Source organism: Rutidosis leptorrhynchoides, chromosome 7, assembly GCF_046630445.1.
Source record: "Rutidosis leptorrhynchoides isolate AG116_Rl617_1_P2 chromosome 7, CSIRO_AGI_Rlap_v1, whole genome shotgun sequence".
Taxonomy (NCBI): domain Eukaryota; kingdom Viridiplantae; phylum Streptophyta; class Magnoliopsida; order Asterales; family Asteraceae; genus Rutidosis; species Rutidosis leptorrhynchoides.
The window spans coordinates 160,839,162-160,853,742 of record NC_092339.1 but is presented as its reverse complement, the minus strand read 5'-3'; the positions used below and the strand labels follow the sequence as shown (position 1 = coordinate 160,853,742).

The following is a 14,581-nucleotide window of genomic DNA, read 5'->3' as shown; positions in this document are numbered from 1 at the left end:
TGTCAAAAATAAAACTGCATACCGAAAGATTTGTAATGTGAAATATGTTGAAAATCGTATTGTTATTATCAAATGTAAAGTTTGTAAGACTAAGTTTATTGCTAAACGATAATCATTATTATGTTATTTAAGCCTTTGGTTATAATAAAGGTTATGGTTTGTATCATAAAAACGTATGCAGATTTTGAAAAATGTCACATATAGAGGTCAATACCTCGCAATGACACCAATAAGTACGTAACATTTATAATCGATATGAACGGGACGCTTCAGGTGGTATCAGAGCGTTGGTCTTAGAGAACTAGATAATTTGCATTAGTGTGTCTTATCGAGTTTCTTAGGATGCATTAGTGAGTCTGGACTTTGACCGTGTTTGATTTCGAAAACTATTGCTTATCCTTGTTGGTTAAAAATTAATATGTAAATATTATGTGGTACTAACGTACTAGTTGTTGTGTGATAGATGTCTGGTTCAAAATTTGTTATCACGTTCAGCGACTCCGAACCAGAATCCTCAGATAGTGTTCCAGTCATTAACCTATCCGATGATGAAAATGACACCTTTGGGGAAGACTCACAATTTCCGGATGAATCAATTGAAGAGGAACCGGAAAGTGATCCTGAGGAGGAAGAAATACAGGAAATTACGAAAGACAAGTTCGAACGAGGAAAGAAACGAAAGGCTACTGAATTGGAAAATCCAAATCCCGAGTTTAGTGAGGATGTTGTGGCACCAACTCCACTAGACACTATCACCCCTATTCCCGTTATTCCTATTAGTTCTATCCTGACATCCAGTTCTTCGGTCCCTCAGCCAAAACGCAGGGAGACAGTCAGGATAAGCGTTAAGCGATTTTTTTGAACACAAACATTTTGGGTTAAATGATGCGCTGTTGTTTTAAACCATGGGATCATATAACGTGTTGTATAATATTACTAGTGTGGTTTGCTTAATGTTTGATGTAAGATAAGCATATGTAAAAATTAGTGAAGTGTGAAATGCAATAATTTTCCATGGTGGAGTATTATTTGGATGGTAGTAATTAATTTATGTACTAAGCTATTAAGTATGAACTTTAACGGGTAGGTACTACCCTAGAAATAATTATAAAACGCTAATAAGAAGAAAAGGCTTTTATAATAATAACTGGTTCATATTATTAATAAGCTACGATGTACTGTAAATACACACTACATCTATAATATTCCATGTGAATAATTATTTTTTTTTTTCATTCTTATTGAAGAATATGGCGCGATTGAACCGAATGACGGAACAAGAAATTGAGGAACTCATCAATCAGCGAGTGAATGACAGATTGTTATGGGTCGAGGCTACAAGAGGTGCTGCAGTTAACCCAAATCCTCGTGTGGGATGCACCTACAAAACTTTTCAAGGTTGCAAGACCTCATCATTCAGTGGAATAGAAGGACCGGTTGGTTTAACCCGGTGGATCGAAAAGATTGAGTCTGTGTTTAAAATCGGTGGTTGTATTGAGAAGGACATAACCAAGTATGCATCGTGCACCTTACAAGATAGTGCACTCACGTGGTGGAAAAACTATGTGAAGGCCGTAGGAGGAGATGTAGCTTATGATACTCCATGAGAAGAATTCAAAACAATGCTAATCAACGAGTATTGTCCAAGGAACGAGGTTAGGAAGTTGGAAGCTGAATTACGAAGCCTGAAAGTTGTTGGTACTGAACTCACCAACTACAATCAGCGATTCATGGAATTAGCTTTGCTATGTCCCGAATTGGTACCAACCGAAGAACAGAAGATAGAACTGTACAAAGATGGTTTGCCTAAAAATGTCAAGGCAAATGTTACAACATCGAAACCCAAGACTATTCATGAAGCCATCACCATGGCAAATGAGTTGATGGACCAGATTATTCTGGATAAGAACACCGATGTCAAGACATCAGAAAACAAAAGAAAGTGGATGGTAATCATCAACAATCCAACACGAAACAAGAAACCACGCAAGGTGCGGGTAGTGGTTTAAGCTCAGGTTACAAAGGATGAAATCCTTTATGTAACAGATGCCACAAACATCACTCTGGTTATTGTAATGTGGTGTGCGATAATTGTAATCGAAGGGGTCATCTTGCTGAAGATTGTAAGATTCCCGTTACAAATATAAATGGCACCAAGACTCCTGCCACCAATGCAAATAGAACTGCCTTGGCCACTGTTACTTGTTATGGGTGTGGGAAACAGGGTCATTATAAGAGCCAGTGCCCGAATCCAGAGAAGAATAACGGATCTGCACGTGGAAGAGCATTTATTATTAATGCTAGAGAGGCGTGTGAAGACCCGGAGCTTGTTACGGGTACGTTTACCATTAATAACTTATCAGCATCTATTATATTTGATACTGGTGCCGATAGAAGTTATATGTGTAGAGACTTTTACGCTAAATTGAATTATTCATTATTACCTCTAGATGCTAAGTACATGATTGAGTTAGCTAATGGTAAACTAATTAAAGCCGATAAAATCTGCCGTGATTGTAAAATAAATCTAGCCGGAGAAATGTTTAAAATTGATTTAGGAGCTGAAGTTGTGTGTGCCAAGAAGGCCATTCGCATTCCTCGTAAGGATAAAATGCCAGTAATGATTTATGGAGAGAAGGGTAACTCAAAGCTAAAACTCATTAGCTGTTTGAAAGCCCAAAAGTTCTTGAAGAAAGGGTGCTATGCTATCCTAGCACATGTTAATAAAGTAGAAACGAAAGAAAAAGAGAAGTGCATCAACGACGTGCCTGTGGCAAGAGATTTTCCTGAAGTCTTTCCGGAAGAGTTACCGGGATTACCTCCATTTAGATCTGTAGAATTTCAAATAGATCTAGTACCAGGAGCTGCACCAGTGGCTCGTGCTCCATACAGACTTGCACCATCTGAGATGAAAGAATTACAAAGCCAGTTACAAGAATTACTGAACTGTGGTTTCATTCGACCGAGCACTTCACTGTGGGGAGCTCCGATTTTATTTGTCAAGAAGAAATATGGATCCTTCCGAATGTGTATAGATTACAGTGAATTAAATAAGTTAACTATCAAGAATCGGTATCCACTACCGAGAATTGACGACTTATTTGATCAACTGCAAGGATCATGTGTTTATTCGAAAATCGACTTAAGATCGGGCTATCATCAACTACGCGTCAAAGAAGAAGATATTTCAAAAACTACTTTCCGGACACGCTACGATCATTACGAATTTTTGGTCATGATGTTTGGATTGACGAATGCGCCAGCTGTATTCATGGACCTTATGAATCGAGTTTGTAGTCCGTATCTAGATAAGTTTGTTATCATTTTCATTGACGATATTCTTATCTATTTCAAAAATGAGCAAGAGCATGAGTAGTATTTATGGTTGGTATTAGAATTGTTAAGAAAAAAACAGTTATAAGCCAAATTTTCTAAGTGTGCATTTTGGTTGAAAGAAGTGCAATTTCTTGGCCATGTTGTTAGTAGCAAAGGAATTCAGGTTGATCCAGCTAAAATTGAGGCCATTGAAAAATAGGAGACTCCTAAGACACCAACACAAATACGTCAATTTTTGGGCTTAGCCGGTTATTATAGAAGGTTTATTCAAGATTTTTCCCGAATAGCTAAACCATTAACAGCGTTAACGCAAAAAGGGAAGAAGTACGAATGGACTTCTGAGCAGGTGAGTGCATTTCAATTACTAAAGAAGAAGTTGACTATGGTGCCTATTTTATCGTTACCTAAAGGGAACGATGATTTTGAGATATATTGTGATGCTTCGCGACAAGGTTTTGGTTGCGTCCTTATGCAACGAAAGAAAGTTATTGCGTACGCATCCCGACAATTGAAGATTCACGAGCAAAATTATACGGCGCATGATCTAGAACTGGGAGCAGTAGTGTTTGCATTGAAGATATGGAGACACTACTTATATGGGGTTAAATGCACTGTGTTTACCGATCATAAAAGCCTTCAACATATTTTCGATCAAAAACAGCTGAACATGAGGCAACGTAGGTGGGTCGAGCTGATAAATGACTATGATTGTGAGATTCGCTATCATCCCGGGAAAGCGAATGTAGTGGCTGACCCTCTAAGCAGAAAGGAACGAGAGCCAATTCGAGTACGAGCGATGAACATAAAAATTCGCATGAATCTCAACTCACAAATCAAAGAGGCTCAACAAGAAGCTCTTACTAAGAAAAACATAGGAAATGAAACAATGAAGAAGTATGAGAATCAACTCATTATACGGGGAGATGGAATTCGATATTTTGCAAAACGTATATGGGTACCAAAGTTGGGTGGATTAAGGAAGTTGATATTGAACGAGGCACATAAGACAAGATACTCGATACATCCTGGAGTTGGAAAGATGTATCAAGATCTTAAGATGCATTATTGGTGGCCTAATTTAAAGACAGACGTTGCAACATATGTCGGGGAATGTTTAACTTGTTCCAAAGTCAAAGCAGAACACCAGAAGCCGTCAGGGTTACTTCAACAACCAGAAATCTCAGAATGGAAGTAGGACGGTATTACCATGGATTTTATCACAAAGTTACCCAAGACTGCATGGGGTTATGACACCATTTGGGTAATAGTTGATCGTCTCACCAAATCTGCACATTTCTTGCCTATTAAGGAAACGGATAGAATGGAGAAACTATTACGATTATACATAAAGGAAATTGTTTCAAGGCATGGAATACCTATTTCCATTATATCCGATCGTGATAGTAGATTTACATCAAAGTTCTGGCAATCACTACAGGAGGCCCTGGGAACTCGTTTGGATATGAGCACCGCATATCATCCGTAAACTGACGGGCAGAGTGAAAGAACAATTCAGACTCTTGAAGACATGCTCAGGGCATGTGTGATCGATTTTGGAAACGGATGGGATAAATATCTTCCATTAGCAGAATTCTCGTATAATAATAGTTATCATGCGAGCATTAAAGCTGCACCATTCGAAGCATTGTATGGAAGGAAGTGTAGATCCCCTATCTGTTGGAATAAAGTAGGAGATCGACGTTTAACTGGTCCCGAGATCATACACGAAACTACTGAGAAGATAGTACAAATCAAGGAGAGATTGAAAATAGCCTGTAGTGGCCAAAAGAGCTACGCCGATGTCCGAAGGAAACCATTAGAGTTTCAGATCGGTGACATGGTTATGCTTAAGGTGTCACCTTGGAAAGGTGTAATACGTTTCGGCAAAAGGGGTAAACTGAACCCAAGGTATGTAGGCCCGTTCAAGATCATTGAACGCATTGGACCGGTAGCTTATCACCTCGAGTTACCACAACAACTCGCCGGAGATCATAATACGTTTCACGTTTCAAACCTTAAGAAGTGTCTTGCAAAGGAAGACCTCACCATTCCCCTTGAAGAAATCCAAGTCGACGAGAAACTACAATTCTTAGAAGAACCAGTTAAAATCATGGACCGTGAAGTTAAACAGCTCAAGTACCTGTGAAAACATGCGAGTAAACTGTCAACACAAAGGTTGAGTGAATTATAGGTTTAAATAATTGAATAAATTTTAGACTACAAGATTTAAAAATGTTAGAAAACATTAAACATTATTCCATTAACAATGAGCCACCTGGTAACCACTTAACCCTTTATTTACCCTTTCCAAACACAATAAATGATAAACACCGGACAGTGTATCTACAACAAAATACGAAGTACTAAATATTTCGATTATAAATTGCTAGCGCGACTAGCTCGGAATGGGGTTGTCAACCCCGATAGATCTATCCGTAGGATTCGCGTTCACCAGTAGAAACCAGTGATTACAGTTACCAGACTAGAGAATATTTTTGTCCAACTCACAATGAATAATTTAAATTTAATTGTCACTTGTGTCTAAACGTGAAATAAAATGCATGTAATCACATCCTAAAAATATACTTTGAAAAGTATGTAAAAACGGGACTATAACTCACCTTAATAGTAACGAAGTAACCAACACAAATAAGCGAACAACAAACGAGTACAGTGATCAGGAATGATCACAACGCCGACCTATAAATAAAGCATGTCGATATAAATAACTAACTTAGGTTAAGTCTTAGTATGATAGCTATTGTACATGTTGCAAGTAGACATAGAACAATACTCAGCATGCATCGGTTTGATCGAAATAGCTTACGGACACACGCTTTCTATTTTTAGAAAGTTTCTATTTTTAGCAGGTTTCCATTTTTGGGAAGTTTCTATTTTAGGAAAGTTTCTATTTTTGGAAAGTTTCTATTTTAGAAAAGTTTCTATTTTTGGAAACTTTCCAAATTTAGAAAGTTGCTATTTTTGGAAAGTTTATAAGTTAGGAAAGTTTCCTTAATTAGAAAGTCAACAAAAGTCAACTGAAAGTCAAAGTCAACCGAAAGTCAACTCAAAAGTCAACCTTCGTCAAACATAGTCAACGTTAATTTTAAAAGTGTAAGTTATAATAATAATGTAAGTTATAATGTTTATTAAAGTTAAATGTGTATAATTATTTCATAACATAAGTTTAATTAAATTAAAATGAATTATTAAAGTTAATATAAGTTTAAATGATATAATTAATATAACATAAGTATTTAATTAATTAATTAAATATTAGTCATAATATAAGTATTATTAATTAATAATAAATTTTAAATCATATCATAAGTATTATTAATTAATAATAAATTTTAAATCATATCATAAGTTTCTAATTATAATCATTAAATCATAAGTATTTAATAATTAAATTATAATTAAATAATAAGTAAGCCTTATAATAATTAAATAATTAATTAATCCTTATTATAAGTCTTATAATAATAATCTTATAATATAAGTTTAATACTTATCATAAGTATTTTCCATTAATAATAAAAGTATTATTAATCATAAGTTTAATTGAAATGTTAATTAAATCATAAGTAATAATTAAATGATATAATAAATATATATCATAAGTCTTAAATTATAATAATTACTTTTTATATCATAAGTAATTTAATAATAATGAAAATCATTATTTATGTCATAAGTTTAATTATTAACCATAAGTTTTAAATCAAGAGTTCATCGGGTCGTATCTTGAGCCCCGGGTGTCGGTTTTCGGCGAGCCTTATATATATCTCCACCTAATCAAACCACCCGATACATTGATGCACTCCAGAACACACCAAGAACAGTCCACAAGTCATGATGATCAGCCATTACACCACTTGGAACTTCAATTCATTCAAAAACGTGTTTTAGCCATAACCGGTGATCCGTGGTTCGGATTTAATGACCCGAACATGAAAGTTCATCCCATCATCAATCCTAAAACACTAGTACACTCTAAGGACTCCAAATATGGTCACAAAGTCGGACCAAACCTGGTTCATATCAATATCACATTTCAATCTTAACAAAATACCATTTTGATCATATCTAGGGCTCCGGGAATCGAAACGACATGAATCCGGAGTCTAAAATTAATGTATTGATGAGAGGAACTCATCTAGATACTTTATTTTCACTTTTATAACAGTTACAATATCAGAAAAGAACAAAAAAGCTGCTGTCCCAATTAAATCAAACCGAAAACATGTGTATTTGAGCAATTCTACGCATACAATCATCATAACAACAACATGTAACTAACATACTATCAAAATAAGCATCAAAAACAGAAAAGTAATGAAAAATTAAAAATCTAGGGTTAGGGTTTATACCCTAATCGAGAAACAAGTGATAGAATCGTGTAGAGGGTGATTAGTAGAACGCGTTTATGTATAACAATTGATGATCCAAGCTTTGATTTGATGAAGGATGATGATGTTGGTGATGATGTGCGATGGCAAGGGAGCAAGGGGAAGGAGAAGTTGGGAGAAAATTATAAGATTTAGGTTTAGGGAATTTTTGTAAATGTGAAAGTGAAAAATAGAATGGGAAAACAAGTACTCCCCCCCTTTAAGGGGTTTCGGCCGATGGGGGTGTGTGGAGTGGGCCCCACTAGCCCAATTTTGATAAAAGTTAAATAACTTGTGGCCCGAATTCCCGAACGAAACCCGAAACGCGAAAACACGCTTACGCGATTAGAATATCGGAGAGATAACAACTACGCGACGAAAAAATAAATATAAATACTATATTTAATTATATGATCTTAAAATATCATATTTAAAATATTTAGGATTTAAAAATCCCAAAAACTCGACCGTTGATTTAAAAACCGAAAAGATTCACCGGATAGAAATCCGCGACACGTAGAAACGTATAACTTAAAAATATGAATACAAATATTTACATAACACATAATAATTAATATATATATTATTACAAAAATAATAATATAGGTCATAGAAATGACGTGGTACGAATAACAGTTAACGGTCGTTAAATAATTAACGGAAAAGATAACGGAAAAAGTAGGGTCGTGACACCAGCGGCTTGTATGGGCCTTCAACCGCTAGCTTATCAGGCCAGGGCCTACCGATAGTCCTAACTACTAAACCTCTAATATAGCCATCCTCACGCAACGAATACGTTATTCCGAACTATACTCAACAAACAGTAGTCCACATGGCCCAACCCAACCAATCGAGGTTGGCCTCCTTGAGATGAACCTAACCATTCTAGATTCACCTCTTGAGGGGAACCTGACCAATCGAGCTTCCAACAACAAATGGCACAACCAGGCAACAGACACAAGCAACTCAACTACTATGGCTATTAGCTAACGCAAGGCAACCCTACACTTTACAGTATAATCAGCAATTCTACAGCATTACAAATACTACATAAGACAATTAACAATGGTAAATCCTAACAGCACAACTTTCTACTATAAACTACACCCGGAGACATTCCCACTCACCGATTATCAGTAATGGCTCAAATGTTTATCTATTGAGCATTATCCTTGTTCTAATCACCTGGGAACAACATAAACTAAGTTAGTATATTTCTCTAATCAAAATTAGACATACAAGCAGCATAACGGCTAAAAATCGACACTTAGCATAAATTTCCCCAAAATAACACAGTAGGTAGTCTGTCATAGACAGTCGATCGACTGTCTCTACACGGACAGTCGACTATTATAGACAGTCGTTCAACTGTCTCTACAACACCAACGATTGACTGTCACACTCTGATGATCGACTGTTGATAATGCTAAAAACGAACATATATTTCATAGCATTATCCCTCAAGAAAGACAAGCTTTTAGTTGTAATTGTCCTATTTACAAGTGATATTCGTTTAAATAATAAAAGGTGAAGACAAAAGACAGATTCGACGAATTGAAGACGCAAAAGACCAAAAAGCTCAAAAGTACAAAGTACAATCAAAGTGGTTCCAATTATTGATAAGAAACGTCTCAAAATTACAAGAGTACAAGACGCGAAACGCAAAATACAAGATATTAAATTGTACGCAAGGACGTTCGAAAATCTGGAACCGGGACCAAAGTCAACTCTCAACGCTCGACACAACGGACTAAAAATTACAAGTCAACTATGCACACGAATATAATATAATATTTAAATAATTCTTAAAATTATTTATATATTATATATATTATTATAAACCGTCGGCAGAAGAAACAAGCTCATGTGAGCTGGAAAAGCAGGCCATGCGATCGCATGGCCTGGCAGTTATAAAACCATGCGATCGCATGGAGGCCTTTTTCTGGCCACATGCCTATAAAAGGCAGGCTTTGCACGAACCTAAAACACATCTTTTTCTTCCTTCTTACTCACTCATAAGATATATATATATATATATATATATATATATATATATATATATATATATATATATATATATATATATATATATATATATATATATATATATATATATATATATATATATATATTTATATTTTAATTTTAATTTTAATTTTAAAATTCTAATAATAAGGGTATGTTAGGGAATGTTGTAAGGGTGTAAGTCAAAATTCTGTCCGTGTAACGCTACGCTATTTTTAATCACTGTAAGTTATGGTTAATGTTATTTTTAATTTAATGTCTCGTAGCTAAGTTATTATTATGCTTATTTAAGCCGAAGTAATCATGATATTGGGCTAAAATATTTAAAATTGGGTAATTGGGCTTTGTACCATAATTGGGGTTTGAATAAAAGAACGACACTTGTGGAAATTAGACTATGGACTATTAATGGGTTTTATATTAACTAAATGATACCTCGTTAATTTAATATATAGACTTATAATTTGACGTATTTATATATGACCACATACGCTTGATTGGGCAAGGTGGGCGGGATATCTATAAATACCAATAATTGTTCATTTTACCGGACACGGAACTGGATTAATAGTTAATAGACTTGTTGAAACAGGGGTGGATTACATTCAAGGGTAATTGGTGTAATTGTTAACAAAGTAGTAAAACCTTGGTTTACACGCAGTCGATAACCTGGTGTATTCATTAAACAAACTATTAAGACCTTGTTACAATTCGAATCCCCAATTAGTTGGAATATTTGACTTCGGGAATAAGAATAATTTGACGAAGACTTTCGCACTTTATATTTATGACTGATGGACTATTATGGACAAATCCGTATGGACATATCGAATAATCCAGGACAAAGGACAATTAACCCATGGTAATAAAACTAAAATCAACACGTCAAACATCATGATTACGGAAGTTTAAATAAGCATAATTTATATATTTCATATTTAATTACACTTTTAATTATCGCACTTTTATTTACTGTCATTATATTTAATTGCACTTTCAATTATCGTACTCTTTAATTATTGCAATTTTATTTTATCGCACTTTTATTTATCGCAATTTCATTATCGTTATTTACTTTACGCTTTAAATTAAGTTTTATTTATTTTTAATATTTTACATTAGGTTTTAACTGCGACTTAAGTTTTAAAATCGACAAACCGGTCATTAAACGGTAAAAACCCCCTTTTATAATAATAATACTACTTATATATATTTTTGTATTTTTACAAATATAGTTTTTAAAAATATAGCGTTAAGCTTGTTTTAGAGATCCCTGTGGAACGAACCGGACTTACTAAAAACTACCCTACTGTACGATTAGGTACACTGCCTATAAGTGTTGTAGCAAGGTTTAGGTATATCCATTCTATAAATAAATAAATATCTTGTGTAAAATTGTATCGAATTTAATAGTATTTCGTTGCCAAAAATAATACTATTTCCTAGTGCACCTCGCACACATCAAGTATTTTTGGCGCTGCTGCCGGGGAAAGATTAAACGCCGGAAGCGAAACGCAATAAAAAAAAGATTTTTATTAATTTTTAGTTTACTTTTATAAAAATACGCTTTTGTAAAAATACGTTTTAAATATACAAAAATATAAAAAGAAAAACAAAATATTTATATATTTTTAATAGTTTGTTATATATATATAGAATTATAAAGTTTCTTTATTTTTATTTTAATTTTTAAGTTTTTATTTATTTATATCATTATTTATTAAAACAGAAAAAAAATATAAAATAAAATTACTCTGCCCGTACTGTAGCAGCCCATATACTGGCCCGAAACCCTAGCCCATGCGATCGCATGAGCCCGAAGGCAAATTTTCATGCGATCGCATGAGGGTCTCTGACACGCCACAGTTGACTCCAACAGCAATCATTACAGAGTATTATTATTAATTATAAAATCCTAATTAGGTTTTTAATTATTTATTATTTAAGTTTTAGTTTTTATTAATTTGTATTATTTAGATAAATTAGTTTTATTAAATTATAAAATTAATAGTTTTATAAAATAATTAATATAAAAATAATGTTTTTATAAAAATTGTACTTTTTACAACTTTAAATTTATTTTTATATTTTTGTATCTTTTTATTTGTTTTAGCGTAATTTTTGTATTTTTCACTCATATTTAGTTTTTAAGTCATAGTTTTTGCCATAATTATTTTTATTTTTAGATTTTTAGGCTTTGCCGTAAAATCCCTTAAGTGCTTTTTCTTTAGATTAAGATTTCGGTGCTCTAGAATTTTGCGACGCCATTTTTATATTTTAGTACCTTTTTAAGTTATTGCCGTTTTGGATATAGAATTCCTTTAAGCTTTAATACCTTTAGACGTAACTTTTAATTCTTAGTTTTTAGTTCCTTTTTACGTTTCGACGCGCTACTTTCTTATTTTATTTTTCGACTTTTTATTTTTCGACGTTTTCCGACGCGCTCTTTTTCTTTCTTATTTTTTCGCCGATCTAGTTTTTAGGACATAGAATTTTCTATTCCTTCTCTAAAATTTCTTTAAATTTCAACGAAAAAATTATTTTAAGTGGTTAAATTGATAGACATCCAAATTTTCTGCTTCGTAGTAATAGTTGGATTTGTTAGTGGCTGAGTTGTGAGCTTACGATTTAAAGGGTTCTGGCTCCCTGCTGCATCTATTGGCTATTCAAAACGTGGGCAAAAGCAGAAAAGTCTATTAATTTGATAACTTAAATAATTTTTATCTTTTATAACTAATAGGATATTCAGTGAATGCACCGAGTAAAACGTTCACCACCTTTTGTACGTTCACCACCTGTAACTCGATCAAGACATCTAGCAAATATTGTCGCCGTTGATTTTTCTTTAGAATCGTCATCCAGTCGACCAAGTACTCCAATTCAAATTTCCGATAATCCATTTTTTGAACACGACCTCACAATTGAGAATCCGGAGAATATTCAGGGACAATTCAGAGATCCTGAACCATTAATCTTTCCTCCGGAACCACCAATCATTCAAACGGAGATTATCGAGGAACCAACCATTAAATCAGAATCCTATAGTGATTCAGATTCAACAAATTCAATTATGGAGAATCTGGAACCTCTAAGTATGGAAGACCGAATGAGAGCTAAACGCACTGGCCAAGGTCACGCAATTACTCAACCTAACATTAATGCGCCAGATTATGAAATCGAAGGACAAATCCTACACATGGTGACTAATCAATGCCAATTTAGTGGTGCGCCAAAGGAAGATCCAAATGAACATCTTCGAACATTTAATAGGATCTGCACTCTATTTAAAATCCGAGAAGTAGAGGATGAACAGATATATCTCATGTTATTTCCCTGGACTTTAAAGGGAGAAGCCAAAGATTGGTTGGAATCGTTACCTGAAGGGGCGATTGATACATGGGATGTTTTAGTTGAAAAATTTCTTAAACAATTCTTTCCGGCATCTAAAGCCGTAAGACTTCAAGGAGAAATTGTTACGTTCACACAAAAGCCAAATGAAACTTTATATGAGGCATGGACAAGATTTGGAAAGTTATTGAGAGGATGTCCGCAACATGGTTTAGACACTTGTCAAATAGTACAAATATTCTACCAAGGATGCGACATCACTACAAGAAAAGACATCGATATAGCAGCTGGTGGTTCCATTATGAAGAAATAGCAACCGACGCTTACAAAATTATTGATAACACTGCTTCCCACTCACATGAGTGGCACCAAGAAAAGGATATTGTTAGATCATCTAAAGCAGCTAGAGCCGATTCTAGCCATGACTTAGATTCCATTTCTGCAAAGATAGATGCTGTCGAGAGAAGAATGGAAAAGATGACTAAGGATATACACTCAATACGAATTAGTTGTGAGCAGTGTGGAGGACCACATTTAACAAAAGATTGTCTCAGTATTGAACTAACAATGGAACAAAGAGAGAATGTTTCATACATAAACCAAATGCCTGGAAATAATTATCAGAATAATTATCAACCGCCAAAACCAAACTACAATCAAAACCAGAATTATAACCGAAATGTTCCATACAACAACCAACAAGGTCCTAGCAATCAACAAGTATCCAATAATACTTTCAACCAGCAAAGACCTAATTTTTAAAATAAACCACCACAAACCGATGATAAAAAGCCAAATTTAGAAGATATGATGTCGAAGCTAGTTGAATCTCAAACGCAGTTTTTCACATCTCAGAAACAAACTAACGATGCACGAGTTATAGTCAACTTTTTAAAACGTCTTTTTGCTAGGTTTGGAACACCGAAATCTTTAATAAGTGATCGGGGTACTCATTTTTGTAATAATCAGCTTGAAAAAGTTCTCAAAAGATATGGAGTAACTCATAAAATCTCCACTGCTTATCATCCACAAACAAGTGGACAAGTTGAAAATACCAACCGAGCTTTAAAACGTATTCTAGAGAAAACCGTAGGATCAAATCCGAAGGAATGGTCCATGAAATTGGAGGATGCACTCTGGGCTTTTAGAACAGCCTACAAAACTCCAATTGGAACCACACCTTTTAAACTCGTTTACAGAAAAGCATGTCATCTTCCAGTAGAAATTGAACACAAAGCATTTTGGGCTTTGAAGACATGTAATCTTGATTTACATGAATCCGGACGTCTACGATTAAGTCAACTAAATGAATTAGAAGAATTAAGACATGAAGCATATGAAAATTCGTTAATCTATAAAGAAAGAACGAAGAAATGACATGAGAAAAGAATCAGAAGTTCAAAAGAATTTAAAGAAGGAGACAGAGTTCTTATTTTCAATTCACGATTCAAGCTATTTCCTATAAAATTGAAATCAAGATG

General features: G+C 34.2%; 1 non-coding gene across 1 annotated transcript; it reads right to left on the bottom strand.

Annotated features, from left to right (window-relative positions):
• Nucleotides 1-13,206: 13,206 nt before the first annotated feature.
• Nucleotides 13,207-13,313, bottom strand: LOC139860708 (small nucleolar RNA R71). Its single transcript, XR_011763334.1, has one exon. It is a non-coding gene; the product is annotated as a small nucleolar RNA R71 (small nucleolar RNA).
• Between the last annotated feature and the right edge of the window lie 1,268 nt (nt 13,314-14,581).